Source organism: Anomalospiza imberbis, chromosome 3, assembly GCF_031753505.1.
Source record: "Anomalospiza imberbis isolate Cuckoo-Finch-1a 21T00152 chromosome 3, ASM3175350v1, whole genome shotgun sequence".
Lineage (NCBI taxonomy): Eukaryota > Metazoa > Chordata > Aves > Passeriformes > Viduidae > Anomalospiza > Anomalospiza imberbis.
In genome coordinates, this window is record NC_089683.1 from 5,791,025 (window position 1) to 5,818,648 (window position 27,624).

A 27,624-nucleotide genomic window follows, 5' to 3' on the forward strand; every position below is an offset into this window, starting at 1 on the left:
GTGCCATTGTGCACTCATCAAAATACACCAAAGTCTAACAGTTAAGTGTCTTAAATTAATTTTACAAATCCTTATGGCTGGCCAAGGAAAAAGATATAATTTATTGCAGTTGTATAACACAGTATGTTCCATTAGCTCACTCACAAAGGGTTTCAGATTTTCAGGAAACAAATGAGACAACTGTCTTTCTCAACCATGCAAACTGGACTATGATCAGTCACTTCTGCTCTAGGAAAAAGTTCATCTCAACAAAATACCCAAACACAACTGGAATTTAACAAAGCCAAGGGAGACAAATTCTCAGCCTGCTCTCAAGAGGACAGGGCAAAAAAGTGATGAGGAGAGCAGGAAGTCAAAACATAATTTCACTGTATATATATATTATAAGTGTTAACCAAATGTGGAAACCCCTTGCTATTTTAAATCTAGATTAAAACCACAAGACAATTTAAACTAATCCACAAGATACAAAACATAAATGAGGATGAATGTTTCATGCTAATTTTTAGAGAAATAATATTATTCTTTTTTATATTCTCCAAAATCAAGTCCATTTTTCATTGTTTTAAAAATTCACGTCATGATTTTATGAATGAAATGTGTGGGTGTTGAATGATGACAATTATATCCAATTCTCAAACAACACACTTCCTTATCATATAGTAACATATTTTATAACATCAGTTTTCATATTTTACTACCCTTCCTGAAGTCAGTGCCTGGAGAAAGGAAGCAACTTGTCCACTGTGGTCGGTGTCAGAAAAAGCAAGCTTTCCCCCTGGACCTCCCATTGCCAGGGGGGTAACAAGTGCTCTACTGACAAATCAGGCTTTGCAAATCAGAGTTATTATAATGGTAAATTAGCAAATTAAATTTAATAGTAAAACAAAAAGCTATGAAATGTCCACCCATGTATGTAGGGAGCCTGTATTTTCATTATTTACCTTTGCAGTACTTGTGTGAGAGAACTGTTGCAGTACTCACTGTAATAGGAGAAATAGAAAAAGGTGCCAAAAAACATAACCTATCTCAAAAATACAGAAATGTTTGAGACCAAAAGAGGCTTAAAAACATCAGCATTTCTCATGAACACTGTAAAACCCAACTATGATATTAACAGTCGCAGTATTCTACACTTACATTTTAAAAATCTATAATATAAATAACAAAACCGCTTTAAAATACTGGATCAACAGTATTCAGATATCCTAGCTTGGAAATCTGTGCTCTAAATTACAGATAACAAGTTTGGGGCAGAGCCTTCTACAGTTCTGAAGCAGCACAAGCCCCCAGTTATGAAAAACCAAACCCACTGTGAGCTGTTACAGCAGTTACTCTGTGTTACAAGTGAACCTGTGACTCATAAACAGAAACTATTTCCCCACTAGGCACAGGTAAAACACATCCACTAAGAAGAAAATAGACACAATAATTAAAATATAGAATAATTCTTTCAAATAATTATGTTTCATTTAGGTTTAACTTCAGGAATTTAGGTTTAACTTCAGGAAGTACTGAACAAACCAATACTCTTACTTTTCTGAGAGTAAAATTCTACCATAAGATAAATCAATTTTACTGGATAGGACAATGCTTTAAAAATGTATTTTATTTCAGAAATCAAACTATGCAACCTTCTCCCTAGAGTAAGAAACTGGAAGTTCTCTGATAAAATCTTTTCTGGAAAGTCAGGGCAATTTCATATCAATGGTGTGCTCTTTTTCCTGCATTCAAATGGATTACTTAGATGTTTTAAAATGTTATAACCCACAATAATCTGTTCCAGGCACCAAGGAAAAGGAAGAAAAAAATTACAGAAGTCAAGATGTCGCCTGGAAGCACTTTATGGCAAACATTATAAAGATAACACAGAGCAGAGAAGCTCTGGTTCAATCCATTATAAATACCCCATTCTTCTTAAAATCACAAAAATGTATTTATAGTAAACGACTCTTACAGGCTTTTTCCTCCAAAGACTTCATTTAAGCACAATTTGGCAGAATTTTTGGAACAAGAAAAGAAGAGATTTATAAAATATTGATGTTTTACAGTCACCCTAGTCTCGATCTACTTGCTACAAAAACAAATGCAAGGACTTTGGAAGAGGACCACATCCGTGTCTACTAATTACACTTGAGTTTTTTATTCTGTCCAAAATGAGCCATCTAGCAGCTAGACTGAGAAGACACTGAATCATCACTGAGACAACTCATGTCTCATTAAAAATACAAGTTATTGTTCTCATTTTGTTACCAATACAATATATTTTTAAAATAAATACATGTGATATTAAAAAAAAAAAAGAAAACCCACCACCCACAAAAAAACCCAAACAACAAAAAAAAGCAAAATACAAACCCAAATGGGCATACTGACAAAAGATACTCCTGTACACACAATGCATAGATCAACCTTTTTCCCCCCTATGTCCAAAGGATAGTGCAAATGTTTGCCTTCTTTGCTCTCACCCCAGGTTCCCCCCATGGCTTCAAGAAAGGGACAGACACAATAGGCAGCACTGACTGCCCTTTTTTGTACTAAAATTATTAAATAATCACTTTGAGTACAGGGATGAACAAAACGAAATAAGAAACGTCTTTCTTGAGCTTCTCAAAATAAATTCTTTTATTTTTTTCAATGAAAAGTGGCTCAGTGGAAAGCAGGAAGGGGAAGATGACAATATATGGGCTTTAGAAATATTTTTTGGTAAGCAAATTATGACTGAAGCGAGAGCACTTCACAATCTTCACAAAAAAATTTCATGCTCAAATATATGAAAAGCATTTTGTTTACAAAGTAAAGAAGCAAACATGAAAGTACCAAATATTAACTGTTTAATATTAATACAATTTAATGCATTTAATTTAATACAAATACACTTTATTAATAATAATACAAAAACACTAAAAAGAAGGATGTGAAGTTATACTCCCAGTTTGACATGAGTCAAGAATAAAAGACAAGAAAGGGGAACAAGTAGGGCTCAAAGAAACATCCTAGGGAAGAAATTCACAGTTAATTATTTCACTTTATTTATAGTAGTTTAAAAGGGGTGAATGTAAAGCACAAGTTGGCATCCATTTAAATTTGCCTTTTAAAAAATACTATTTTCTGAGCTTCCTCAACTAGAAAGACAAACATGAGGTGTGCTCATTCAGGTGAAACATGCACGACTTGGTGTTTATTGACAAGCATTTAGATTTAAATAACTTAAAATATGGAGAGAATTTTCTATAACATTACAAGTGGACTGAATTAATATTAATACACAAATTATTAATTTAAGAATTTCAGGCTGCTGAAATAGAGGCAAAATCAGCAATCAAATATAGGCATTTAAAAAGTTGGGGCTTTTTGTTTGGATTTCTTTTTCTTGGTTTTTTAATATACAGTTCACACAGCATATGCCCTGTACATGAGTTAAAGTAAATCATTACCACGAATATTGTATTTTGCTTTCTTATCTGTATCTGCAAAACACAATGTGAAATGATAACAGGTAAAATCTTAAATCCCTTATTTATAAAAACAGACATATCACGCTAAAAAAGTGTTTTAAAAAATCCATACCACAGTCCAAAAGTAATTCCAAATAACACTTTTAATTACTTATTGCATATTTCTATGACTGCAGAAGACAAAATTCTTGAAAAGATTAAATACAGCATCCTAAACAAAACCCACAGATGCTCAGTATCAAGGAGCTTATAAAAAGAATCAAACTTCCAAATCAAGAATTAATCTCTATGGACAAAAGTGAGCAGTTGACATCCTTAAGGGAACGACATTCAGCATCCCATCTCCCATTTCCTCTTCTTCCTTAGGAGACAAGGAGGCAGTGACTGGATTTAGGGAAAGAACAAATTCTCCAAGAGAACCTGTGGTTTCACTAAATCAGACACTACAGAGGCAAAAGCAAATGCAGTCTTCGGTATCAGAACAATCTGTTACAGGAGAGTAATTAATGTCTCCATCCTGCAGTTATTGAGCACCCCTATTTCCCTCCTTTCACTTTCAGAGAGGAGAGAGTACAAGCTGCATTCTGGGGTATCCCAGTTGCCACAAAACATTGAGCTATTCCCTGGTATTTTTCCTCTTTAAAACACCCTGACTGTGCTTCTATATCAAGGCACAGTCATTGCTTCTTAGAGCTGCAGCTTGGCATCACTCACAAGCCCAGCGATGGTGCTCGTGGTCGGGATCTGTGTGGTCCAGGGAAGCTCTGCTTCCTCATAAATGTGGCATCAAACAGAGTTTATTTAGAGCCCAAGTCTCTCGGGCACACTATGTAAGTTTATTGTTTATCCCTTGCTGGGGAAGTCTTCTGAGGTCAAGGTAAGGAGCGGGAGGTGATACTTGATATGGATGTTCCAGCACACGTTATGTGGTCCATGGCTGCAGCAGCCCCATGAGCACTTTGCAGGTGGTCCGGGGAGATCTGGCCAGTGGAAGGTGCTGGCTTTCCCTATTTCCAGCTGCTATATCATATTTGATGTATTTTTAGCCTAACTTAATATTTTCCTAATATTCCTTTTCCATGTAAGCAATTAGTGTGGTTACCAGGGATGGCAGCAGAAGTGGTATTTGGCTGCCAGGGGGAGAAGAGGTGGTCCTTCAGCTGGGCATGGGAGGAGAAGCACAAAGTCCTTCTTAGGAGGTGGGGGAAACCCACCCAAGAGCCACGGTCTTAACATCTCCATTTCTCCATTCACTGAAGTGAACAATTTAATTGTTCTTGTTTCAGAAAATTCTGCTGACGCATTAAATAATATCACAGAAGAGGAAGGAACAAACCAACAAGTTGCACTTTTTAGCCTTACAAAAGAGACAAACAAGGTATAAATGGGTTTTAAAAATATGTGGCGTTTCTGACCTTGAATTTTGCATTTCATACATTTCTTTAAAATCTTAGCACCTGGAGGTTAAGTACAAATTTCTGTAGTTAAGTCACCAATCTAAAAAGCAGAAAAATGTCTTCCAAAATAGATTTGGCCATGACCTAGCAGAATTTTGCTATTTTAATGTTTATTTTTGGAAAAAGGAGAAGTTTATAGTATTTTAATAAATTACCCTGTTAGCCTCCACTGTCTTAATTCATATTTACTTACTTTCATCTTGCCTTTGACTAATCAAAAGAGACTCATCAAATCAGTTGGAGACAATTTAAATAATACTATATAAAAATATTAAATGGTGAACATTTGCTGAAAAAAGAAGTCTCTTTTTATACTTTTAAAATTTTCATTCTTACTTAATTATCCATGAAACTACACTGACTTCAATTTGCTCACGAAGGTCCAGCTGAGAGCAGTCAGTCTCTAACCATGCAAGCACAGTTTACATTACCTTTAAGGAAAAAAAACTTCAAATATTGAGAAGTTACAAACTGAAGTTATTCAGCTTCTGAATTCTGCTAAGTAACAATGATGCTCATGAATTAGTAACTCTTATTAAGGAAAACAGTCCCTGGAGACAGGGATTTTGTGTATTAAAAGGTGTCCTTGCCTCCCTTTGAAATGCAGCAGATTTCAGACTCCTTACATCTCTCACCTCCTCCAAGTAAGATGGCTATTTTTTACAATTCTCAAGAGCTTTTGGAAAACACCAATCCCTTATTGGCTGTAGATGTCTGCAAGATTTTAGTAGAGCAGTCTCTCTGAATCTCCTTCCAATATTTGCAACTGAGGGCCCTCCTAAACCTCAGCTTAAGAAGGATTTACGGAGACTAAATTTGCTCATCAATGGCTGACAGAATAAAACACAAAATTGCATGAAACTGAATGGAAAATCACTTCCATGTATAAGGCTTTTCCTCCCCTCTCTTCCCCAGAAGCTTAATCATCATCTAGTGGTTGCTGTTCTTCTATCACTTTGACAGGGAGCAGACCATAATGCTTAAGAATTAAGCAACAAAAAATAATAAGGTGGGGTGCTTTTTCTTTCTTTTCAAAACAACCCCACTGACTTGTATATGTATATACTGACTGGCAAGAACTTTTTCTGGGATTTGTCCAGACAGTTAAAGAAAAGTAAGGCCTATGAGTATGATTTTAGAAGTACATGAAGATTTCTTACTCTTTTTTTTTTTTCCCTCTCCTTTACCATAAAGGAATTATCTACTAAGGTAGGTATGGAATAACACCAGTCTTGAACCGTCAGCCCATTAAGATAGAAGGAAATACAAACTGCTTGGAAAGCTGTTTTCAGGGACATACTATGTGACCATGAGCCTGCTTTGCATGTTCAGGAAATTCTCATGAGTTTCCTTAATTAAAAAAAAAATTGCTAAAAAAAGATTTGTTGTAAATATCTCACAAGCTATGACAAAGTACCTTATAAAATATAACTATTCATAAACAGTCTAGTCTCTGGAACTAAAAAACACTGACACTTTCTATTAAAAGGTGCTTAGTCACGGTTCACTAAATATTTACAACGAATCATTTATTCTCTGATTTCATTGATTTTACTGTTGTTAGTAGAAGTCAAGAAAACTTTCTGCATGCATGTGAATGGCTTGTGTATGTAAACCACAGCTCCCAAAATCTTTTTTATGGAAGCAGAAAGATCTCCACATTATACAAGTAGGTCCTCCTCTTCTGTAGAAAACTATCTCCTTAAACTTCCATTGGATGCAAGTATTCGAATGAATTGGAACCAGAAGGCACAAGAGGAAATTAACATCATATCTTACAGGACAAAAGGGAAAATAAAAAGATACACTTCTTGAAGTTCTACAGCTCGTGATTTCTATCAGTAAGTTTCCCAGCCAAATCCTGGGATCCTTTCTCTTTTTCTCTAAACCCAGCCAAGGAAATAGAAGCTCAAGCAAGGAGAGGGTGAAGGAAAAGTGCATTATGCAGCATTACAGAACTCATATTATCACAAAGCAGTGTCGAGATTTGAGCTACTGGTATTGCACTTCACCAAATGACAACAGGAGGTTTTCTGCTCCTGTTTGGGTGGGGATGGAATGGAGACTTAGGGTTTTTTTTTTTTTCCTAGGAGTCTGATTGAGCGGCTGATTAAGCAAGGGAATCTCAAAAGGTTTTGCAGGGAAATGGGGTGCCTTTAAAAATATACAGATATCTGCCAAAAACTGCAGGCTTTAACACTACCATAAACAGACAACCTCCCACACTCTGCACTGACAAAACCATGATTCTTTTATGAGCTTGTCGAAGACAGAAGACTCTAAAATGCCATGGTTTATCTTTACAGTAGAGGCTTACACTGAAGCTGTCTAATAGTGTTATGTGAACACATACACCTGAATGGAGCTTCATTATCAAGGAGTTATTTCTCTTAATCCTCAAACCTTTCCATGGTTTGATATAATAAATTTGTATGGTAATAGCAAGATTGCTGTTCTCCTGTTGCTGACAGCATTTAAAATCACAAAATCATTTAGGTTGGAAAGACTGAGTCCAACCATTAACCCAACACTGCCAAGCCCACCATTAAACCATCTCCTCAAGCGCCACATCTGCAGATCTACACATCTTTTAAATCCCCCAGGGATGGCGATTCAATCATTTCTATGGGCAGCCTGTTGCAATGCTTGACAACTGCCTCTGAGAATAAATTTTTCCCAATATCCAATCTAAACCTCCCCCAACACAAGTTGAGGTCATTTCTTCTTGTTCTATCACTTACATGGGAGAAGAGGTCAACTCCCACCTGGCTTCAACCTCCTTTCACAGGGAGTTGTAGAGAGCAAGAAGCTCTTGTCTGAGTCCCCTTCCCAGCTCCCTCAGCTGCTCCTCATCAGATCTGTGCTCCAGACCCTTCCCCAGCTCCGTTCTCTTCCCTGGACACGCTCCAGCCCTCCATGTCTGTCTTGTCATGAGAGGCCCAGAACTGAATCCAGGATTTGAGGTGTGGCCTCACCAGTGCCCAGCACAGGGGACAGTCACTGCCCTGGCCCTGCTGCCACACCATGGCTGGTACAGCCCAGGTGCCTTTGGCCTTCTTGGCCACCCAACCACATCTGGGTCATGTTCAGCTGCTGTCCCCAGCACCCCCAGGTCCTTTTCCACTGGGCACTTTCCAGCCACTCTGCCCCCAGTCTGCAGCACTGAGGGGGGGGTGTTGTGACCCAAGTGCAGGACACGATCATGACACTTGACCTTGTTGAATTTCACATAATTGGCCTCAGCCTGTAGATCCAGCTGGTCCAGATCCCTCTGTAGACTCTTCCTGCCCTCCAGCGGATCAAGAGTTCCATACAACTTGAGCTGTCTGCAAACTTGCTGGCTGTACACTTGATCTCCTTGCCCAGATTATTGACAATATTGAAACTTTTAGTATTGAAACTGATAATATTGAAACAAAAAAAAATATCCCTGCACCATGAATTTGTGGCCTTCATACTTATCCTTCCTCTTTTTGTGGTTAACATGGATATGACAGAAAGACCAGCAAAATTCAGGAACACTTCTAGCTAAAACCCTAATCTCCAGCTGGTAAAGGGAGACATTTCCCATAAAGTACAACAACCCATACTCACAGGTGGCATTTTTTGAGCTCTGCTTCATATAGACCTGGACATATTTGACCACAAAGGTTAAGCAGACGAAGAGGCCATCACGGCTTCTCTGTTACACTATTCCACTGACTATCTCACTGTTAAAAATATGCTTTGGTTTTAATATTAATTTACCTTGCTTCAGTTTCCAATCAGTATCTATCCTACTTGTGGGAGACTGTGTGACTCATCAAGAGGCTCAGTCAATGCAGTCACTGGAATCCTGACAGCAACTCAGTTAACCAATATGGGTAGGGTCAATACCAGAGTTAAATGACCAGATCTTTGTGCTGCACAAACTCCAAAAGGATTTTAGACCTCTACAGTATGAGAATTGGACACTGATTTCGAACCCTTTTTCTGTGAGATTACAGACCTGAACTTTCCATGCTAATGGTAGCCAAGCACCTTCTGACATTCTATTTCATAAAACACACAGTGAGAGAATAAAAAGAAATTACGTATGATTTGGAATCATTCCAGCCACTGTTTTCACAATACCCCTCTATCCCAAAAGCCAGACAGGAGTATTTAGATTAAAACAAAGACAATTCACACGAGTCCACCCATCAAACAGTCAAGATCTGCTACTGCCCCACCATTACTTTTGATTCAAAATAAATCTCATTTAATTAGTCTGTTACTTTAAGCTACTACGCTCAACAAAAACTAACAGCATTTAGTCTTTACTGTCCTTACATATGATTTTAATTCTGAATTTCTTTGTATAATAAAACAAGCAGGGGCACTTTGCTTGGGAAAACACCATGTAGGAAATATGGTTATATGACTTCAGATGGCTTTTCACCAACTAAAAAACCACAAGAGAGCCGCTGGTGAGATTGATTAATGTGCAAGCACAATTAATATACAATCACATCCCTGTATTTCTACTGTATTCTTATATTCCAATTAATGGAATAGCCATACAGGTAAGGCAGAAAACCCAAAGGAAAGATTTTTTTCTCTACTTCCTATTTCTTCCAAACTCAGTTGTCATACATTTTAAGCTCCCTTTCCTAAATTGTGTCAGCTATTCTTAACATTGAAGGTATCCCTTTACATCAGTCACTTCAGATACTACAGATACTATTCTCTCTGCTTGCAATCTAAGATGGATGAGTTTCTACAACTCAAAAAATACACTCAGTTTGAAAATACATTGACTCACGTCTTCAAGAATATGACTGCCACTACAACTTCAATCCATGCATATATAAATCCAGCAATATTAAAATATGTATTAACTTGCTGTAGTCATACTTGAGTGTTAGATGTTTGTATACAACTTGGAAAAACTGGAACAGCAGCATTAATCTAGATTCAAAAATGCAGAATCACAGAAATCATCATTAAGCATTGCCAAAAATATACTTTACTAAGATGAATATGGGGAGGAGAAGAAAACTGTCTCAATTATTAAGTTTTGCAATTACTGTTGTGGTTTCTCATGCTTATCAGGAACAAGGCAGACATGAGCTCCAAATATCACACAGACCTTTACAACAGGCAAAATCAAATCAGGTTAGATGAGGATACAAAGGGGACTGTTTTAGCTCCTCTCTTGACTTGGTTTTCATCCAGCTGGTACACTCCAAAGGCCTTTAATCTCTTAACTACCTGTCTCATTAGCATCTCTACAGAGACCCAGGGTGTTTAGAATATCTGGGAGGCTTTCATGTGCTATGAGTTGAAAAGCTCAATAGGAGAACTCAACAAGCCTTAACAAAGCAAGCCTTGGCACAAAATACTGTATCATTTTGAGTTTATAACACATGAGCACCTTGTTCCCATGCCTAGCACTGCAAAACATTGTAAAAGAACCATCCCAACTTGCTGACCAAAGCCATAAAGAACAGATATTCAATACAGAGTGTAAATGCCTATAATCACTTCACCAGAGGAAACACACTGACAACCCACAGGCCTGAGCTCTGCTGGAGTACCAGGGAGGAGCAGGCACTGTTTTAAAGCTTCAAGCAAATACAACTCACAGGAGATATTAAAAGTTCTTGAGAAACCTATTTTAAAGCCCTCAGTGAAGAACACAGTAAGTGCATATGCCCTGAAGACCATTTGTGTGTGCCTGGTCTTTACTTAGCACCCAAGACACCCAAGATTATTCGAAATGTTTGTTTTGCTTTGAAATACAACCTTTGCAAAGGGAAACCCATGTGGTACCACATGTGTTCATTTGCAGAATGCTCATTGCTAAAATAAATGAGCTGTAACATGATTTTTAGACAACAGTATCACTAGGGGTGAGACAATGGAGTCTGTGCTGCACTTTCAGGAAATGCAGGAGAAAATTTGTAGTTTGGGAAAGGAAGTGGGAAATGCCTCTGGAAAGCCCTCTGTGTGCCAGCCAGAGCTACAGGCTGCAATCCTGTCACCAAAATACCCCCTTGCACTGCTAGGACTCAAGACACCATTCTCAGAAGAAAATCAATCAGCCCGCAGGGCTCACACTGCCTGCAAGGATAAAACTTTTCAAAATCAGTTTTCAGGCAAAGCAAAACTCATTATCTTTTTTCTTTTCCTTTTCCTTTCATATTTCAACCTTCTCCCCTTTTCACCTGAGACAATGTTCAGAAATTTAATTGTTTTCATAAGCACCTACTTCACAAATCTAATTACATGGCATATGGTGAAAAAAAAAAAAAACCAAAAATTAAAATGCCATTACAAATACTCAAAATGATCATTACGAGGTTTACACCCTGACTAGGACAAAGAACAGTTTTTTTCCTTACTACATTTAAGTTCTTTCACTCTAAAGCACTTTAGTAAAGAGTAATCACTGAGGAATAGAGTAATCAAAATAAGACTGCCTTCAAATATCAAACTGCTGAAATGGCAAGTGACTAGACATCTACTACAAATTTTCCCTATATTATCTTATATTCTGGAAAAAGTCACTAAAATTTTAGAAAAAAGCTGTTTGAAGATGTTACAGAACATATTTCTTTTGTAATACAGTTACTATTGATTAATTGTTAATCAGACACTCCTGAGAGACAACTACCTGGAATGTGAAAGAAAAGATAAAGCAAAAAAACCAAGAGGTTCCCACTCATAAGACTAAAGCTGATGAAAGACCTTTAGAAATGGCTCAAAATGAAGACTTTACACCTTCTCCTATAACCTGGCCTAGAGAATTTACTTCTGTCCACCAACAGCACTGACAATATTGAGTTGCTGTGTCACCAGAGGACAAGCCACAGAGATCACCCCCCAAAATGTATGCAAGGACCACAGGGTGACAACAGGCAGCCCCAGCGCCTGCCCATTTTGCATACCCTGCCTGCTTCCCCTGCCTCATATCCCACATCCTAAGCCGCAGGCTGGCAGGCACCTGGGAGAGCTCTTCACAAGGGTGACAAAGGGCCTTAAATTCACCCATGTCAGGTGGATGTCCTCAAAATTTGGATAGTGTTTTTAAATAATAAAATTACTACATCCTTCCTGGCCTTTCCTACAACAACGGCAATGCAAAAAATGGAGCGGCTCCTTCCCCAGCCCTCACCATCAAATTTGAAAAGGGAAACTGCCAAGGGGGGTAAAGGCACAAGTTTTGCTTACTCTACTTCAGCATAGATTTAATGAAGACAAATGACCACTTCATGGTGTTTCTTCTTGATCTCTACATATCCTTAAAAACTCCATGATGCTCTAGAGCAAGGCTAGAGGAGGCCATGTTGATGATTAAAGGTTTGGAACCTCTTTCCTATTAGGACAGCCTGAGAGAGTTTGGGCTGTTCAGCATGGAGAAGGGAAGGCTCCATGATGACCACAGAGCATGTTCCAGTACCTAAAGGGGGTACAAGAGAGCTGGGAAGGGACTCTGGACAAGGGATGGAGTGATAGGATAAGGGAGAATGGCTTTAAGCTGAAAGAGAGCAGGTTTAGATATGAAGGAGAAATTCTTCCCTGTGAGGGCGGTGAAGCCCTGGCATAAGTTACCCAGAGAAGTTGTGGCTGCTCCATCCCTGCAAGTGTCCAAGGCCAGGTTGGATGGGGCTTGAAACAACCTGGAATAGTGGAAGGTGTCCCTGCCCACGGCAGGGGGTGGAACAAGATGATCTTTAAGATCATCTTTTATTCTTTCATCCAACTCTGCTTACACAGCTAAGGGACGACTTTGAATGTCCATGTATGATAAAAGGGTAAAAGAGGAAATACAAATTATATCTCCTTCCACCCTTACATACGTCAGTGAAATTTATTATTAGGCACACTAATGAGTGATTACAAAATATTCTTCATACCTAGCTTCAAAAATGACATAATAATCTTCTGCAAAGTTAAACATGTCTGCTACTGAAGTATCTGATTTTTAACAGTTCTGTAATTTCTGAATTTATTTCCTTACTCCTGAGAAGACAAAAAAAATTGAAATCATTGCTTTAAAGATGTAGAATTGTATCTTCCTTCAGTCAATAATGCACAGGGCAAGTATGTAGTAAGAAATCTGCTTTTAATCAGCTTGATTGAAGAACTTCTGTAAATAAAGTATGTTATTAGTTCTTACTTCGAGGGCTGTAAGCAGAAGTTGCCAAAAATAGTTTTCATGGTGGCAAATTCTGTCAGCTCTCACACATTTTACTGAAAAATATATAGTATTTTGTTAACTTCCTTGCAAAAACAAAACGTGGCAAAGTGTCACGCTTTGTTACACAGTCAAAGAATCAGTTTCCAATCCGTTCAGGAAATCAAAGAAGGGTTGAATTTTATTTTACTTCACGTCGTTTTGGTCAGAGAGTAAATAATAATTTAGTAATAACAACTATTAAATTAATGTATTTGTTTCATGTTATCAAGTAACTTTCTTACTTGGCCTCCCTAGGCCTTTCATTTTTATATTTGTCTTCAGAGAAGCTGAAAATCTCTCAAGAATGAGACTTCTCCTTGGCAGAAGCACACACAAGAGATGATATCTATCACTTCCTAACCAGCCTAATTTTTAAAAATTTTCTCTATTAGCTGAAGGTTTGGAAGAACACTAATTTGAGCCTGAAAATCAGAACTTATTAGGAATTGGAAATATTTGTAGAAATTAATTTGAAAAACTGCACTTAAAAAACCCCAACTATTCAATGCTAAAAATGTTGAAAAATCTAAATAAATATGAGGATTTGTTTGTCTGTGGTTTTACTTTTAAAAAAGAAACTGTACAGGCCTGTTAGTTATTTATCCCTGTGCTAAGCTTTGCTTCCCTTACCAAGAACGACCTGGTTAGCATAAATTCAGTTCTTGGTATACTAAAAATTAAACTAATTTTACATTTTTAGCATAGACCAAATGTTCTAAGCCAAATGGAAAAAAAGGAGAGCAAACTCACATATCCAAGTATGCACTTTCAATCTACTCTAAAATCAGATTTCTATAAACAAAAGTCTTGATGTCAAGCATTTCTATAAAATGGATGAGAACAAAATTGGTGGGTTTTGCAGAGCATAGCAAAACTGGAAACTAAAAATATTATTTTAGGTGGTGAAAACAAAACTTTTTGCATATGTAAGTGAATTATGGTGGGTTTTCCTGTTGCCTGTAATTTAGCTTCAGTAATGAACAGCTTTTTGGGTCTTTCTGCGTTGTGCTTCTTTTTCCCTGGGGAAGAGGGGATTTCAGCATTTCTTAGAAGTCAACTGAGAGGTTGAAAATTATCTGAAAAAGATAAATTATCTGAAAAACAACTACTGATAAAATAATTGATTCCTTTTCAGCACAGAGGCTATGGAAATGCTGCTGTACAAAACCAAGCCAAACGTGACTTTATTGCAAATGCTAATTCTACATTTAATTGTTTGATTTCCACAGGTTTCAAAAGTTCAAAGTACACTGCACAGAACTTTCAGTTATTTCAACTGAACCAGCCTATGGGTGAACTATTATGAATTCTGCTGTTTCTAAATAATGCTACTATTCTTATTTTTATATTGCCCGTTGTCATTATAGAGAGGGTTTTTTTTTTTAATTCACAATTCTTGGCAGCTACTACCTCTTACTGAAAAGACTATGTACTGAAAATAATTTCTTTCTCATTCTATAAAAGAGTAGGAAATAGTAATGAATGTATCTAATATTTAAATTGCAGGTGTTTTTAATAAGATAATCAGTTATTAGAGGTGAGCAATAGTATAAGTACTGTAAAATCAAATGAAATTATTTTTCAACAATCATGTAAAAATAAGGAAAACAGAATAAATTACTAGTAACATCAATTTTTCAAAATATTTTTCTTTTGCCAAACATACACCATGCAAGGCCAACAAGATTTTAGTGGCCTTTTTCACACTCTTATTTTCAGCAAAAAAGTTTGTGATGCATAATTGCTCATGAGAACAGAAGAACTCATCATACCCCTCTCAATAGCTCAGTTGATCACTGGCAATAGAACTGTACACGTTGCACTGCTGCCCATGAGAGGCACCAGCACTGACAAAAGGCAATTCACTCTACCCCAGCAGCTGCATCTTATAAGCTCCTTCATTGCAAACTCCTACTGGTACTTAATAAATATCACAGATTTACAAATCAAAGGGGGAGGTTCTGTGCCATTTCCAAGACTTCAGCATCCTTGGTGGAAAAGTTCACATACAAAATGCAGTAAAAAGGCTGACTGAAAGTCAGATTCAATTTCCTTTTCTGATGAAGACACTATTTTAAAGAACACAGAGAGCCATTAGGATTATAAAAAGCAATCAATAATCAATGCACTTTTTTGTAAACAGAGGAAATAAAAATATATCATAATGGTGAACAATGAAGTTTGGGAGTGATATCACAGGTGTGATTTACTACAGAGGAGTCATTTTGGTGTTCCTTCAAAACACTGTCTCTACCCCCACCCTCAAGAATTATCTTTTCTAAAATAACATTTCCAATGCCATCATTTTATATCCCTCTGCTCTGCTCATTTTTATCTCACAATGTATTTAAATTTAAATGCATTTTAAGTGCATTTCAATATTTTCTTTAAAGTGGCACTTTCTTCTCTAAGTAAACTTTCATTAATAACCAAGTAATTACCAAAAGCAAACCCATACTAGGAGAGATGATTATACTCTTGGTGGTGCACTGGTTGCCTGAAAATGACTCTGTGTATCCCCAGCAATGGGTGACCATTCCAAATTTCAAAGTGGCAATGCTTTTGTATTAAACTTTACCTGAGCAGCAAAGTCCTTACAAAGCTAAAAGTGTTATCTAAGCACAGCTTAGACCTAATCTCCCTTTTCTTCCTCTGTTAATGTGTTTTAAAGTGACAGTTACTAAGGCTGCTGATTTCTGTGCAATGAAGCACGTTTTTCCAAGGAGTCAAGTTTTGAAGGGCATTTTCATAAAATCACACAGATGCTAGAAGTATTAATTAAATAATTTCCAGTAGAGGTAAAATCATTAAAAAAAATCATAAAAACACAAAATATTGCTTGAGCCTACTTATCCTAATCAAATGCCCATATGCATCAAAACACAAAATTTCCAAGCTTGTCCACAACCATCCTTATTGATTCTGATTGCTACAAGGGAGGCAACAAATGATTCTGTTGAAGCTCTCATGCATCAGCCATCTCAGATCCATTTCTGTATCTGGAGCACATCATTGCTGTGAAATTAGAACTCCTCCTAAGCAGGGAAAGCAGCAAAATTGGAACAGTGGCAGGGTAGGAAGCAAAGCCAGGGTCTTAGGGGAGGGTCATAAAGAAAGTGCTGGTGAGCTGTTCCAGGCACACAACCACAGCCAGAGCAGCATAGGAGACTCAGCTCTGAGAGCTGCCCTGAAGAGCCTGAGAGATTTAGAAGTTCAGGGATGTAGATTTGGAGCAATTTTTCATAACAGTTTATGGTAACTCTTGATTTGTTAGAAGTTCATCTTGTAGATGCAGATCTGTAAAAATTGCTGCAGCCTGAAGGAATGAAAAATATTAGAGCATCAAATTTTTTAAAGGGGGAAAGGGAGAAAAGAAGGATAGGTCTGTTGCTGACATGCCCGATCCCAGACTGATAAACTCAGAACAGTTCTTCAAGGAGATCTTTATCCTCAGCCCATAATCTGCATCACTCATCACGTATCATCACCCAGAGAAGGCCTGAAGAGCTTAAACATTCAAAAGCTTCTCACTCATAATCAGCTGTACATCTGTAATAAATCACTTCTCCATACAAATCCTGCTTCACCTAAATCAACCTCTCTAAGTACTCAATGATCACTAAAGCCACTTAATTTATTTCAATCAAAGTTTTGGAAATGGGCCATGTGACTAATTAGTAAGGCTATTAGGGGATGCAAAAAAACCCCAAATTCAGGATAAAATCACAAACTATTCTTAGGACTCCTTTTACCTTCCTGCTATGTAACCATTATTTTTTATTTTTCGCCTTCAGTAATATTCTGATTAAAACCATCACTGCTACAAAGCAGATGAAAGTGATTCCCATCTTGTCAGCTCTAGTGCCCAGCAGGACCTGTTGCCATAAAGATCTCAGAGATCTGGAGAAAGACTCAATATTTGTACCTTTCCAAGTGCTACCCTCTCTCCTTAGCACAATTAAAATATGGTTACAATATGTCAATTATCTTATTTGCCATTAGTAAGACAGTGAAGCTGCATAATCTCCACCTTGCCAGAATGAAAAACCTGAGTTGCAACCACCCTGCATGAAAGAGAATTTCAACATTCAGTAAAAAAATAATTATGTCCCTTAACCAAACTTTGATGTTTTCTGTAAGTTACAAAGCATGAGTGTCACACACCATCTAATTTTTAAGTAAGGCTTTTCATATACATATAAAGTTACTTTAGAGATACAAACTGTGACAAGTGCAGCTGAAAGATTTAGTCAAAATTACAACAATCACCAGCAATGCTGACATAGGGACACCTACTTGAGGACAGATAAATGCAGATATCTTAACCTGAGATCTGAAGCACGCAATTTCTACTTTATTTGAAAATCACAGCAGAGAAAATATTTCAAGGATGCAAGATCAGGGACCCGAATCTCTTCCTTCCCATGGGAATATGGCCTTCTTCTACTTGTTCCACCTTGTCCTTTGTCACTAATTATCTCAGTGTATCAATTACCACTCGTGTAAGGCTGCAGCCTGATCACCATGGGAAGTTGGGTACAGGGTCAAGAGCCTTCACAAGGCACTTGGGGACATATGTGACAAAGTTGGCAGTGCTGGGTTGGAGGCTGGACTTGGAGATTTAAAGGTCTTTTCCAAGCTAAAAGATTCTGTGATTTCTGCTCCTGCACTCCAGTACCAAACCACAAGCTGTGCTCAGGGCTGCTCACCAGTGAGATGCTTGGAGGAGGGAGAGCTGGGCAGGGAGGTTGGTTCATTTGCATTTTAGAACTGAGGAAGACAGGACCCTATCTCACTGAATCTAATCACAAATGAAATTACAATTTAGTCTCAAACATTCAAACAAGACTCTGATGCAACTATAGAAACACTGCTGTGTTTTAAGGGTTTCTCTCATTTTTGCTGTTATCATACCAGGTACTCATGTAAGCCAAGAAGAATTGCTTGCTATGAAAAATGATCCTGAAACTCCTACTTATGATCAGGTATCTGAGTAAAAATTACAAGTAACTAAAAAGATGGGAATGAAAAAGGGATGTCTATAGTTGCTATTTCTATGAAAATAAAAGGGGCAAAAGGGGTTTTTTTAAGCTTTTTTTTCTCCAAACCCTCAGGCATCAGACCACACAAAGACATTTTAACTGGTCAACGCTCAGAAATTTAAAGAGGAAGTCCTCTGGACCAAAGAAAACAGCACTCCTTCCAGAAGAAACCATGGTGGGTCTAACTGAGGTCCTTAAAGCTGAGACCCTTTCTAAGATGCAGGATTAAAATATCTTTCAGAATTTAGAGATAAGTTTATTGACTTCATAGAATGTTTTTTATTTAATGAGTAGGGACCAACATAGGGCCCTTAAAAAACCCTAAAAAATTGTGGTTAACTCCCCTACAGGTCAGCATTCATCAGATTGTGCCAAGAATAAACACATTTCTGAACCTACCCATTTGAATAGGACAAAAGTCATACCACAGATCACAGAACATATGCACAAATAAGGTCCACTTTGAGATCACCATGACTTGCTAGATCCAAACTTAAGATTCCCTGAAAAAGAAGCAATTAAATATTTTTTTTTAATATAATTACATTCCCTAAAAAGAAGCAATTTCCCTCTTAGGACAGAAACCAGGATGTGGGATAAGATTTGCTTCAATACTGAAAACCATGTGAATGTAACACAATATGGGATAATCGATTTTCAGTCACTGCAACAATTCTTATCTTTACAAAGAGAGAAGTAGGGGTCAGCTTAGTGCCTAAACTGAAGGCAGACCCAGACCAAATCAGATGAGCTGAGTTGTAGGATCAAAACACCTCATTGGCAAACACAGGGAGTCAAATTTTAACACCTAATCCAAGTAAAGGGTCACTGTCAGGATCGCACATCTGGCAAACTGCTGCAGCTCGGCCTCATCTGTAATTATGGATAAAATCCATTTGTCATAAGCATTACCTTGAATAATAACTGATATTCACACATTAATTTAAAATATACACATCCTATTAAGATACCATTTTTCTCTGACAGAAATCTAAATATAAGCTATGCAACTAATTGGCAATTATAATTAGGAGTACAGAATATATTATGTAAACAGTACTAGAGTTTCTGCTGAGTTAGTGTAAATCTTTCTTTTGAAGCAGTGACATGATAAAACAATCAGATTTTCACAGAGTATAAGATGACTTAAACCTTGTCAAATAGAACCTAACACAACAGGAATACCATATCAACAGAAAAGTTTGTTTTGCTATATTTAAGTATATTTAATTTTTAGTTTTTCTTCTAAACTAGGGCATATACCAATTTACTGAAAAATACATTTAGAGTTATTTCCTTAAAGTATCAGTTAACAGCTATTCCTTTCACACAGGAGGAGCGGTGCCATTTAAAAAAGATGTTTCTAACTCAAGATCCAACTTGAGTTGTCAGTACACAGAATTCAAGAATGTCTGGATTTTGGCATTCAAGTCTGAGCACAAATTAACATAATTCAAAGACCAGCCAAAACACAGCTGTTCTGAAATTAATCTCCCCAAAATCTATATTTTTATATTTGACCATCGGAAAGGTCATGAAAATTGCATTAACACAACTTCCTGAAAAGGCAGCAAAAACATTTTGTCAAAACCAGCTCTAAGGCTGGTACAGCAAATACCTGCTTGATACTAAACATGGTTTTCACTTTTATGGAAAACCATTATTGACATTACTATCAAGAAGGTTTTATGGATCCTTTTCATTATTTAATTTCTATATGTGAATAATTAATATTTAATATTCTCTTTTAATGAAAGCATTCCTTATGTTTTATTTCTAATGTACTGTTACAACACCTTTCATTTAAAATTATTTACATCTCAGTAAATGTACATATATGTATTGTACACAATACATATACATATGTATATATGTATTTTCATAGATATACAGACATACATACATAGATTATCTTGTGATAGATAACATACATTTAAAAAATTAGGGTCTTTTAAATTTTAATAATTTTGGGATAACAATAAGGGTTTAATGCACCTGAATCAGGTGAAAAAGCAGATTCAAAAAAGTTGAAAAAGCAAATTCAACATAAAACTGTCAAGTTTATGTCTAAAATATTATTTTTGGCAGCAGAGTTCTTTGATAGGTAGAAGATGCAAAGGATACATGCAACTGTCTGAGGGCCATGTAGAAAGAAACACTATTTTATCACTGTTTAGTGGTGATGTGGGTAATAAAACTATGATAGAAACAAGACACTACCTAACCCTACTCCCAGTTTATCCCTTTCTAGCTAAAACACTTTTGAAAATAGAATTGTTAGAATCCCAGAAAGTACTCAGGGAAAATTTTCAGAAAAGAAACTTTATCATGCTGTAACTCAGATGAGGGAGTACTGTATCATCCTCCACTTCTTGAAGAGAAAAAGTAAAAAAAATTCACTAATCCCTTCATCTTGTACAGACAGCAAGTATTCATTGAACACACAGTGTATTTCCTGGACCTGAGATGAAGTGCCATTCATAGTCTGAATTTGAAACTAATATTAAATTGACGTGCACATTTAAAAAAAAAAGGCATATAATTTTTTTTAATTACAGTATTTTGTATTTTATTACAGCAAGGTAATTCACAACCTCACAGAGTAACTGTCACATGGTTATTTTTACTCTTGGCTGAATGTAATCATGCACATGACCATTTCAACACAATCACTACTTGCTATTTGTATATTTAAATATAATTATGCTGTAAAAACTACTACATTTACTGGTGGATCCCAAAATACAACAAAAAGATGATATGTTCAGATAAATTATTTATGTAGAACTCACACTGACATGCAAATATCCCACCCCTGGAAGTGTCCAAGGCCAGGCTGGACAGAGCCTTGGAGCAACCTGGCCTGGTGGAAGATGTTCTGGCCCAAGGCAGGGGCTTGGACAAAATGATCTCTAAGGTCGATTTCAACCCAAAACATCCCATAATGTTCACCTGAAATCAAAGCAGGAAGGCTGGTTCCAAAAACCAATAGCTTCACACAACTCAGGGCTACAAACAAAAAAGTAAATAACCCCTGAGGCTGTAAGATGAGGGGAAAAAAGTGCTCCCAGCAGCCAGCACAGCACAATGACAGGAACAGAACTCAATGTCATCGCTGAGACTGGAAGTGTAACTGTACTTCTTCTGTTCATTGGAAAATGACCTTGCAACATTTGAAATGATTATATAGTTACAATTTGAGTTCAAGGAAGAATTGAACTTAAAAAACCTGTTGTAAGTCAGAATTCCTTTGATTTTAAATTTATATTAATTACACTTAACATCAATGAAAGGCTAGATGAAAAGCTCTGGGATCAACAGCTGGCTGCAGCTAAAACTAAAAGCAGAAATTAATTAAATTAGCAAACCATGGTACACATTATGATTTAAGTTAGCAAATTCATCAGCCTCCTCAAAGGAGCTGCCACATTACAAGGACACACTTAGAGGGTTAAACCATGTGATCTTTTTGGATACTTTCCAAGTTTATAATCTAAACTAATTATGTAATTCAATTAATTACTTGGGTTGAGTAAAAGCAAAACTTCTGCTATTTCTGAAATGTTGCAATACAAAAATATTAAAAGGTGGAGGCTTTTTTGTAAACTAAGAAAAACAGGAATGACTGGTTGTTTTCAGAGCACTATATCCAAAGAGTAGTACAGTATTATCTGTGGCAGGACCACATTCACCATTCAAGTGGCAAAGAAATTACACATATCTATTTTAATCAAATTACTAAAAGTATTAAACATTGATATAGCTGGATAAATAATTCACTATACAGGATACATTTAGGGAACAAATAGAAATGGCATGCCAATATTAACAAGAATTATAACACTGATTTTCTGTCTTCTACAACCTTGTATTAGCTCTACAGATAACATTAGAGTTAATTATGTATCTTGTGTAACATTTATAAGGAATAGTTAACTGGAAATACACAATATGATATAAGAACTGTTTAAAAACACTCCATAGGGGTAGCATGAAAACACAATGATGAGGTTATCCCTGCAAGTAACTCTATTTGTCCCAGAGTCTGATTATCCCAGACAATGCTGCCAAAGGTGTGAAGTCAACACAATTTGGACTTTGCCACCCCCTCTGCAGCTTTCCTGTGTGCAGAGACACAGTTACCAGTCTGTCTTCAGAAGGACTCCTACCATTCTAAAAATACTGTCCCACAGCTGTTTAAAATTTATTTTTTTAGACCATAGCACCACTGTTTGGTTGTTTCCAATTTCTGAAACCACAAATAGTAAAAGTGTACTCAGTCTACTGCAAACATAAATAGCAAATGCACGCTTCAGCACTTTTAAAAGGATATGGAAATTGGCAACAAAAATGCAGTTCATGTTGAAAATTTACGAGGGCCTTGCCATATTTCTTCAGAAATACAATCAGGTAAAAATTAGGAAGATCTCTACCAGCTGGGTGGCATTTTTGTGTTTTCCTTACTTATATTTTTTTTTAACTGAAAGACTTTCATTATGCAACTTCTGGCACTTGATTAAATAGAGCATGGTACCTTTGCTCAAACCACAGCTTCTTTGGTTATGTTTAGCATTACACAAACATCTTTCACCTTAGATATCCTCTTGCATTAGTGTGTTTCATTTCAAATACTCTAAGGCACATTACCTTTGGACAAAATTATTTTAATGGCGATCAGCAAATGCGATGTACAAATTATTCTTTCCCTCCCCCTATTTTCACAGGTCATTTCAAAATAATCTAACCCTTCACAATTCTACTTTTGCATATTTGAAGCTTTATGCACATATTTCTATTAAAAGCTAAAGCAGTCTGAAAAATATCATATTTTTACATGGATTTCTTTCAAGAAACACAGGACATAATGACAAAGTATCATCTAGTTTAAGGTAACAGTAGACATGTTAGCAAATGTGATTACACTTTTTTTTCAATGAAGATCAAAAGTCTGGAAACCTGAAGGAAATGTCAATATTTTTTTGCCTGAAGTACACTTCTTGAAAGAATTCTGGATCCCAAGGAATTTGATGGGAGTTTAAAGTCACCGGAGCTGAGATTTCAGCCCTGGCCTGTGTAAATTCAAGTGAGCTCACTAAGAAAAATATCTATTTCAAGTGGTATTTGTGAACTATTTTATCCTGACATAAATGCAACCAAAAGTAAAAACAGGTAATAATTCCTTTTGATCAAATATGTTCCACAGCAATAGACTGTTTCTATCAGTGGCTTAACACTAGAAACCTGAACCTTCCCATGCAATAGCCTTAAAAAAAAATTAATGATAATATATCAGTAGTCCATGAGTTCACATAATTTTTTTTATGTGTAAAGGTTTTATAAAGGATAAAGGATGGAGAGAAAAAACATTTTATCTTTTCTTTCCCTTGCAGCTAAAAACAAGCTAGAACTATATACAACTTGTTTTGGGATATATACAACTCAGTTTGGGATGAATTGTTTTTAGTACAGAGGTAACTTACTACAAGCATTATTAACCACACAATTTGGAGGTATCATGGGCATATATTTAAAAAATATAAATAATATTATTTATTTCTAAAATATAGATAAGATTTTATATTCTATACAAATAAATATATTTACATATATTTATATGCAAAACTTCTATCTGTATTTACTTAATATATATTTTTTTTTTTTTAAAACTGTTCCATATAGTTCTGCAGTTTTGCCTGCCTTGACATTTTGGCTATTTCCTAACAACCCTGAGTGAATCACAGACATATATGTACATATATGCATGATTTCATCATGTACATTATAAGAAAAGAAGCTGGAGATAAGACAAACCCAGCCAGTCGATGAAATAAAACTTTGTCCAACAGGCCACGACGCACTGGATGAAAACTACATGTTAAATACTCTCTTAGATACATTTTTGCTGTTGAGTTGGTAAAATTTTTCTTTCCAATTGACTAGATCTGAAATACTGCATGTTTCTGTCAGTAGGATACTGAGATTAAACAGACCCAGGAAAATTTTTTTCAGCCCCAAAAAAACCTGGAAATGGGTAAGAGTGCTCTTGTACAGAATTCCCCAGTGCTAAGGGACACAAGTAAGAATTCCCAGGCTTGGAGATGAAGGCTCAGGAGGGAACAGCAGCAAAACTGGGATCATGAGCCTGTGAAGGCTCCTGCCTACAGCCACGGGGGCAGGTCACAACCCCTACTTTGAGAAGGCACCACAGCAATTTTGTACTCTTAGTTTAAATCAATTTAAAATGAAATCACCAATTGGCACTTATCTCTGTTATTTACCCTGAAGATCTTTTATATCAAGACAGTCTTACACAGTTTATTTTATTATTTATTGTTGAACTATGGAGTTCTTGGGGTGTTTTTAAACTATCTAATGTTTTCAACTGAAAATTATGTCTTGCATAAATTAAAAATTACAGAACCTTTTCTTAATAATTAAGAATAAGCTGGTGTATACATTACACTGCATCTCTATAGAACTACGCATAGTATTAGCAATTTCTTTGCTTGGGGGTGCAGCTGGGACACTTGGCAATTGCTTTGCTTCAGAAACATTGTGTTACACAGGTATTTTTCACTGGGTATTATGCTTTGTGATGGAAAAGTTTCCCAACTGCTCATTAGAAGAGAAATATTAGTTTAAAATTTAAACTGTTTGCAAAGTATAATTTTAACTAGGAAAACTCCTGCTGTAAATATAGAACTGGAATACTGTGATGTGGTTAACTGCACCTGCCACCCAAAAGCATTTTGCAATATTATGCACAGACTTTAAAGGAAAAAAATTATTTGAGAGATGCAAATAATGGCAAGAGTACTAATAAATGTTTGATTGCATTTATTTAAAGGAATAATTTAATTTTATTTTTAAATACATCCTCCATCCAGCATACTAATATTTACCTGTTCTGAATTTAAGTGCCTTTTGCACTTACATTAAGAATAATATTTAAATAGATGGTTTTCTTGAAGGTCATCTTCAGGGCTAAGGCAGACAAAAATAAGTTTAACACAGAATCAACGGTTTGCTCATCCATTGATATGAGTTTAAAAAATGAACTGCATTGTAAACCACAACCTTGTATATTATTAAAAAAAAATTGAAATAGTAAAAGATACAGCCTAAGCCCACTGAACTCAGAAAAAGAGATATTTCATCTTTCTAACCATAATGTACTGAACAAGAAAATGTTTTAGCCTACAATCTGTATTTAAATAAATTATACACTCTGCAGAGTGTGGAAATTTATACAACTCACACAAAAAATATGAGGATGCATGTAGGAAGCATCAAACCTTTATCTTAACTACAAAAATATTATTTAGAAGAAAAATATTATTTAGAAGAAAACATATTATTTAGAAGAAATATTATTTACCCTTCAGCAGAAGGGGAAAGAAGTGAGGTGCCACTGGAAATATCCCGGAGTATACAATGTTTCAAGTCTGCCTTATTTCTTAGTGGGAAGCTGGGGAGAAAATGTGTTGTAGAACCACTGCAGCCATTGGCTTTCCCAGTCCATTTTTCTAGGAGAGTTTCTTAATGATAAACATAATTTTTTTAAACTTCAGTCTTGTTTGATTTTTTTCTCTTTGTTTTTTAAGAAGGAAAATATTTAATTCAATTACTTTCTTCAAATCACACTAAACAATCAAAAAAAAAAAAAAAGGTTAAGAGGAATCTTAATTTGTATAGGAATAGTCAGACATTTGGCTTCTAGAAGTACACCTGTTTAAAACCAGGAATTGGTCCTTTTTCCAGATGCAGTATCTCAGCAATATTTACAGTTTAAGAAAGTAAGCTGTATAGCTTTCCTTGAACACTTTTCAAAACTTCCTGAGCAGATTCTTGAGATGCAGCAGGACAGTTCTGCAGCTAAATCTAAAAAAGCTGAATAAATGAAATTCATACATTGCCCTGAAGAGTTCTTTGGTGCTGAACATCACCATAACTTCTACATAAAAAATTATTTCCTTAATTTGATGCACTTGAATGTGCATTCCCGGTATTCATGATGTATGACAGGAAACAGCACTGCCACTAACAACAGGCAGCAGGCATGGATTTCTTAATTTTAACAAGATGTTATCCTAAAAATGAAAAAGCTCTTCCTCACTAGCAAACTCGGAGGCAGAACAATTTGGGCTCCAGTTCTTTGAAGCCAGCACAGGTCTGTAACAGCAAATAAGGAGAAGCCCATTAGAATTTACTGGCATAGCTCCAAGGGTTGAAGTTCAGCTTCTTCTTAGGGACAAACCTCTGCTAACTCATCTGATTTTGCTCAATTTGAGCCACACGAGCTCACCTACCCTCTCAAAAAGGAAATACTTTTACACGTAACATTTCGTCCATGCCAGCGGTCAGGGTACAAACCTTGTGGAAAAGGGTCTCTCTTCTCATCAGCATAAAGCCACCATGTCTGTGACCGGGTTCCTTGAGTGCTACCACAACACAAACAAATAGAACTACACACAAAAACTGCATTAAACAACATTTAGAGTTACAAAAGACTGCATTCATAACTTTGGAAATGTCAGTCTGAAGATGGGCTGCTTGTGTTAAGATGACACGTATATTTTTCTCTTTCACTGCTCTCTGTACCAGCTGGTCAACAAGGCCCTGATGCCATGCCATTGACTTCCCATCTTGGTTTTACCCCCCTCATCCAGCAAAGTGCGATCCTTGCCCCACCAATCCATGCCTCACCCTTTCCAGGCACTCTCCAGCTTTCACAAATAATCACTTACAGCAAAAAAAAATTGCAAGAATCCAGGGTTAAGCCAAAATCCTGGGTTATTCCTTCATGTCATGGAGGGAAGTATGTACTGTTGAAAACAATTTTTTTCAGTCCAGCAACTTGATATATGGTCTTTATGTGCTTTAGCACAGTCCCGTTCTTCATACAGCCGATGCCTTCCCTCACATTCTTTTAATATTGTCTCTGTTTTAATCAAGGTAACCACTTTAACTTCCCTCCCTGGTCCTGGAGCACCAAGAGGTGCCACTTACAGACTCTCTGAACTGCCAAAAAAAGCACCTGCAACACCCCAAGAGCCTCAAGCTCAAGAATCTCCAGAGGGAGCAAACACTGAGCATTGCACTGCCCAGCTGAAACCCTTCCACTGGGTGGGTGCAATCAGCTGCTGTTCAGGACATCTCTTCATATGGGAAATATCAACTCAAATGGCTGAAGGGTGGCAGAGCTACTGAACCAGAGGAACCACAGCAGGTCAAGGGACCTTAATTCAGGCAACAGTGCTGATCCAAGTCATCCTGACACCATGGCTGGGTTATTTAGACTAACACTTGGATGCGTTCCTGCTGTTTTTGATAATTTAAGAAACACAATAAATTTCCTAAAGTGAGGTTGAATCACGTATTTTTTAGGTCAGTAAGAACATGCTAGAATATCCAATGTGAATGACAGGAAACATTTCACAGGATGAAGCAAAATTTATGTTTGA

At 36.6% G+C, this 27,624-nt stretch overlaps 1 protein-coding gene across 9 annotated transcripts in view; it reads right to left on the minus strand.

The window, feature by feature from the left end:
* Window positions 1-27,624, minus strand: part of SUPT3H (SPT3 homolog, SAGA and STAGA complex component) — a 253,953-nt gene that overhangs the window by 137,986 nt on the left and 88,343 nt on the right. The window lies entirely within an intron of this gene.